At 37.4% G+C, this 6,732-nt stretch overlaps 1 non-coding gene across 1 annotated transcript; it reads right to left on the reverse strand.

Annotated features, from left to right (window-relative positions):
- Window positions 1-946: 946 nt before the first annotated feature.
- LOC131238421 (small nucleolar RNA R71) lies at window positions 947-1,053 on the reverse strand. Its single transcript, XR_009167831.1, has one exon. It is a non-coding gene; the product is annotated as a small nucleolar RNA R71 (small nucleolar RNA).
- Between the last annotated feature and the right edge of the window lie 5,679 nt (window positions 1,054-6,732).

The following is a 6,732-nucleotide window of genomic DNA, read 5'->3' on the forward strand; positions in this document are numbered from 1 at the left end:
TTTTATTTTTTAGAAATTTTCTAATTTTAGGCTTTCTTTTTTAGAAATTTTCTATTCTCTAATTTTAGATTTAGATTCTTCTTTCAAGTAACTTTCTATTTTTTAGTTTTAGAAATTTTCCCCTTCTTAGAAACTAACTTAGCTTTTTATTTCTAAGATTAGAAACTTTCTTTTTTTAGAAATTAACCGTTGCTTAGGATTTTTCTAGCATTATTTAAGGAAATTTAATCTATTTTTATTTTTATTATGTTTACAGGAATTGAGGAAGGAAGCTGCTAAATAAGATTGTCTTCAAAAGGAGGAGCTCCCAAATCTTCAGACATCCATCATCTCCTTTTCCAGGTTCTTCCTTCCAATTCTCGTCTACATAGCTTTCTCTTGTTTTTAGGAATTCATAATTTTTATTTTTAGTTTTATTTCTCTTCGGTTGCATCTTAGTTTAGTTTTCTTTCTTACATTGCAATAACATAGTTTATGCTAGGACGTAGATCTCTGAACATAGAACTAGCACCTTTTGATCCTGAAATAGAAAGAACCTTTCGTAGAAGATTTAGAAACATCCTATTTGAAATTGCGGACGAGAATGGAACTAAAGCTCTTAGAGATTATTCAGCTCTGTCCAATTCAATGCGCCTTCATGCATAGTGTTGCCCACCACCACAGCAGCACACTTTAAACTTAAACCTGGGTCATACAATTGTTGCCCTCCTTTTATGGTTTAGATAAGGAGGATCCATACCATCATGTGAAAGAATTCCTAGACATTTGCTCTACCTTTAGGTTCCAAAATTTTTCAGATGATTTGATCTATTTACACCTTTTTCCTTTTTCTTTGAAGGATAAGGCGAAAGTATGGTTGAATTCTCTAGGAGTTGGGTCTATCACTACACGGGACCAACTGTCTAAGAAGTTCTTAAACAAGTTCTTCCCGGTTCACAAAACTAATGCTCTCCGTAGAGAAATTACTAATTTCACACAAAAAGAGGGTGAACACTTTCATGAATGTTGGGAAGGATGGAAGGACTTACTTCTTAAATGTCCACACCATGGTTTTGAGAAGTGGCAGTAGGTTCAATACTTCTATGATGGTTTGACACCCCAAAACCATCGCATGGTTGATGCCACCAGTGGAGGGTCATTCATGAATAAAAGTGATGTCGAAGCGTGGAATTTTTTTGAAACCTTGTGTGAAAATTCCCAGCAATGGGACTACTCAAATAGAAGTGAAAGAAGTCCCCAACCACAGAAGAAATGTGGTATATATGAGGTAGGAGTCATGCCAGATCTTTATGCCAAGATTGATAGCCTGACAAAGAAAGTGGATGCTTTGATGATGAATAATGGATCTCCACAACAACTCAATTCGAGTCATGTGCTATATGTTCCAGTCCTGCCCATCCTACATAGTCTTGTCCATCTAGTGCAGCATTTCCAGAGTTTCTCTCTGAATAAGTGCATGCTATGAACACCTTCCGGAGACCTAGAAATGATCCTTACTCAGACACCTACAACCCAGGTTGGGCTAGACATCCAAATTTTTCTTAGGCAAAAGGACTACAATAAGGAGGACCATCTGGAAATTCTCCAATGCAACCATACCCCCAAGTTGGCAGTCAACAACCTCAGCAGTTTCTGCTGTATCAACAAGTACCTCCACATTCTAGGAAACCATCTCTTGAGGATACACTCAATCTTTTTATGCAGAGTTCACTTCAATTTCAAAAAGACACCCAACAAACTTTACTAGCTAACCAGCAAAGCTTACATGCAAATGCACAATCCATTGCCAAGCTGAAAGTACAGTTGGGTCAACTTGCTACCACATTGAGTGAGAGAGAGAAAGGTAGGTTCCCTAGTTAACCTGTGGTAAATCCAAAAGGACAGTATGAGATTGGCTCTAATTCAAACCATGAACAATATCATGAGCAAGCTAAATCAATCTTACTCTTAGGTCCGGTAAACAGATCGAGAATGAAGTAGAGATGCCTAGAGAAGAATCAAATTCTAAATCGAAAGACCAAAATGAAGCGGAGAGACATACTAGCGCATCCAAAGTCCAAAAGCACTCTGACTCTCCATGAACCACTCATGTGCCATCTTATGTGCCTAAAGCACATTTTCCTCAATATTTGGCACCAGTTAAGAAAGGAAACAACTTTAATAAAATATTGGACATGTTTAAGAAAGTGCAAATCAACATTCTGTTACTTGATGCTATCAAGCAGGTCCCTGCTTACGCTAAGTTTCTTAAAGAATTATGCACTCAAAAGCGTAAGCTGAATGTTCATAAGAAGGTCTTCCTTGCGGAGCAACTCAGCTCCATGATTCAACACAACACCCCTCCTAAATTTAGGGATCTAGGAGCTCCTACCATTTCTTGTGTCATAGGAGATCATAAGGTTGAGAAAGCATTGCTTGATTTAGGGGCCAGTGTTAATTTGTTACCATATTCTGTATATGAGCAGTTAGGACTTGGTGAGCTGAAACCAACTAAAATAACATTACAACTAGCTGATAGATCTATCAAGGTGCCCCATGGTGTTATTAAGGATGTGCTAATCCAGGTTAATAATTTTTATTTTCTAGTGAATTTCATCGTTCTAGATACTTAGCCCGTCCAGAATCCTACTAGTCAAATTCCGATTATCCTGGGACGCCCATTCTTGGCCACATCCAATGCTATCATAAATTGTAGGAATGGAGTTATGAAGTTGTCTTTTGGTAACATGAAGATTAAACTCAATGTTTTCAATGCTGCACAACAACCAGTAGACTCGGATGATATATTTGAAGTGGACATGATTGAGAGTCTAGTGCATGAATCTTTCCTTCAATCTTCTGAAGACACACTTGAGACTTGCTTAACACATTTTGGCATGGATTTTGACATAGAGAATTCCATCCAAGAAGTCAATGCATTGCTCGACTCTATGCCTATAATGGAGACTACAAAATGGAAAGCGAAAGTGGAACCTCTTCCACCCTCTGAGTCTAAACAAGTCCCACTATTGAGAAACCACCTGAACTTGACCTTAAACAATTGCCTGAAAACCTCAAGTATGCATTTTTAGGTCCTTCTGAGACCCTGCCTGTCATCAAAACTTCTAACCTTGAGAAGGAACATGAGAGCAAGTTGCTTAAAGTGTTTAGAGAATATAAGGCAGCTATTGGGTGGACGATAGAGGACGTGAAGGAAGTAAGCCCCACTTTATGTATGCATCATACTGATCTTGAAGAAAATGAGGAAACGTCGCGTGAAATGCAAAGGAGACATAACCCTAACATGAAAGAGGATCTTCGAGTGGAGATGCTTAACTTGTTAGACATTGGTATCATTGACCACATTTCAGATAGCACGGTTCAAGTTGTTCCCGAAAAGTCTGGGATTGGTTAATCAAGATGTTGAGAAAATTTAGTTGGCGGACCCAAGTTTTCAAGATTGATTAATTCATGGTCCATTCTTTTTTGGCTGAAGACGTTAAACTTAGCGCTCCTGGGAGGCAACCCAGCTTTTCATTCCATTTCATTTTTCTAGTTAGTTAGTTCAATGTTTGTGGGTAACATTACTGCAAACCCTCACGAGACTACAACTCGTCCACTAGGGGTAACCTAGGGGTTTAAAGGCTTGTTGCATACACTAAATGCAATCGCGAGCACCTGTGAAAGTGGTATAGGTAGGATCTTTTTTTTTGGGATTTTATTTTTTTTGTTTTGCTTTGTTGATTTCTCTCGTGTGCTGAATCGCTTTTACGTTGATATCTCTGGGAAGCCTCTTGATTCTCTCGTTCAGGTACTATCTTTCCATCACTCTTCTTTTACTTTCATTATTCTATGTGCATTGTATGCTTATTTCTTTTATATTGAGGACAATGTAGATTTTAGGTTGGGGGTGGGAGATTAGGTTACCTAATCAGTATTTTCTTGGTCTTGAGCAAAAATTGTGAATATTTTAAAATTTTTATGAAATTTCTTGTGAATTTGAAGTGATTTTGAAGGATAATTGTGATTTTAAAATTACAAGATACAGATTGTTGGTAATTTATGACTCTGGGATTTAGCCACCTATTAGATTTCACAGTTAAGTTTGAATTGTTAACCCATGATTAGAAGTTGTAAACAGTGATTGAGTCATGATTTCACATATCACATCTCACTGACACATTAAGGTTCTGGTTCGATATTAAATGATTAACTTGGTAATCACTAAGCATGAAAGGAACCAGCCCGAAAAAATAATATTTTCATCATGTTCAGTAAGAAGAATTGAAAGGGTAAGCATAATCTTCATCATAGGTTTGCTCCCTATAGATGAAGATTTGATTCCCCATGGTTGACATTTAGAAAGAGTTAGTCGACTAGTTTTCACCATAGGTTTGCTCCCTATAGGTGAGGATTTGATTCCCCTTCTTGGTATTGTTGTTCATTAAAAAAATAAATAAAAAATCAAAGGCTGGTAGAATGAAAAGTTAATCTGTAAGGCAAGTGTTGGTTTCAGTTGTTATGAATTCCGTTGTTAATTACCAATGATATCATGAAATTGACAATTGGATCTCTTAATGATTGTAAGCTAAGATTACACTATATACTCATGGAACTTAATGTTTAGAATTTCCTGATTGACGGATTAATACTTAGAACTTGATTATGAAGTTTACCGCAAGCTTAATTCCAGGAGAAAATTCCACTCACCATTTATGAATCTTAGAATTCTCGTATCTCGATTATTTGTTCACAAGTTACTTGGGTTTATAAGAATTGTCCTTCATTTCTAAAATTATTTTTCGCATGTTTTGCTCGGGACTAGCAAAATGCTGGTTGGGGGTTGTGATAAGGGTCGAATATTGCATATCAGACCCCGATTATTGCTTGATTTTACGTACATGATAATGCTTAATGGAATATTTTAATCATGTTTTTGTTGCAGGGTGTAATAAGAAGCGTTGACTGAAGAAGAATACTAAAAGCGTGGATTTGATGCTCCGAAGCCACCGAAGAAAAGGATGGCCAGAGCTTAAGGAAAGGAGAGCTTGGAAAAGAAAGAGGAGAGAGAGAGAAGAGAGAAGAAAGAGAAGAAAGAGAAGGGAGATGTTTTGTTTTCATAAATTCTATTTCTCCTTCTTTTTAATTGATTTTATGGATTACTAATTTCTTATCTAGGGCTGAGATGAAGCCCCTGATTTGAATGACTCTTGTTTATGGTTGAATTCATCTTGATTTGATTGATTTGTTTCTCTCTCTAGTGTGTTTAACTGAAATTTTCATACTTCTCCATTTATGAGCTTAACCAAAGTCTAGATGTGGATGTTGTTTGGATTCTTATTCTAGGTGCTTGTGTCTGACCATGAACAGGTTTCCTATAGAGGAAGAAATAGGAGTCTACATCTCTTCATGCCTGACCATGGATGGAAAGATGTGATCCTTATGCTTTAAGGGATTATACATTCTGTGTGCCCAACCAAAGACATAGAGTGTGCTTTATTTATGTTTATATCAATCTAAATTAGGGTGAATAACAGGTAAAACAAGGGTCAGGATAATTAGGGGTGGATTCGAAAGTCCTAGTCTTCTCTTTGATTGAATTTTCCTTATTGCTCTTAGTTATTTCTTATAGATTTGTGATAGTTTACTTAACAGTTTACTAAACCATTTGTTGGATTAGTTAAGAAGAGTCATAAATTTTGAATTGTGACAACCAGTCTTCGTGGGAATGATCTCGTAATACGTACCGTATCTACATCTAATTTGTATACTTGCAAGTTTAAAATCATTTAAATCAGATTGGTTTAAATAAAACATTAAAAATTTAGAAAATTACAGCGAGGGTCCACCAAAATTTGGTGCACCAGCAGGGCGTCGCCGACCAGGCGGTGTCGCCGCGCCCCCCTGTATTGTCTGGTAGTGGTTCTGCCACATGACTTTTGAAACAGGTGTATTTTACAAACTAGAATGAGTTATTCAAAATGCAGTATATGATTTTAGGGTAAGAGAAGCTGCTCTATCCAATTAACCTATTTATTTTGTGATATTCTATAAGGTTAATGGTAAAAAACCCATTTTATTTATATATTTACTATTTATAGTAAATTTTAGTTTAATTATTGTTCTTCATCGTTTAAACTTTAAGATTAGTGTCTGATACGAAAGTACTTAGAAACATTTGAAGAATAAGGTGGTGAAAGGTGAGATTTTTGAAGGAAATGGGTTGGAAAGGGGATTTGAGACTTTGGGATTGAGTTTTGAGAAGTCAATAAGGTGTTATGATAGACCCATTGCCTAAGGACATCCATCACCAAGTTAAGAAAAATTCAGGACGTTACAAGATAGCTGGGAAGCTCCATGGCTCTGCCTTACGTCGTTAATTTATAGCACGGGTTGTACTCCTCTATTTATTGTTAGGCTTCCGAGGGTACTGTTCCTATCATCCCATGTGATTTCTTCGACAGTTCAACTTTTGGCAGGACATTCTTGACTTTACCTTCTTAGGGTTTGGGCACACGCCTCTTCCTTCAGGCTTAATGGCTCTATATGACGGGTTTGGACATCTTGGTAGGGCTGCTTAGACGGAGCGGCTTTGGAGTTCAAGTCCTGGGCTCCTCCTCTGGCTATTGTGCCATAGTAGCGGTGGGTGACAGAGCAGTCGCTCTACCACCAGGTCCCTGGTTGGCATTTGGCGGATGAGGTGGATGATCGGGATATCGCCGGCGATGTTGCTTCATCTTCGACGAGGGTTGA

This window comes from Magnolia sinica, chromosome 2, assembly GCF_029962835.1.
Source record: "Magnolia sinica isolate HGM2019 chromosome 2, MsV1, whole genome shotgun sequence".
NCBI lineage: Eukaryota > Viridiplantae > Streptophyta > Magnoliopsida > Magnoliales > Magnoliaceae > Magnolia > Magnolia sinica.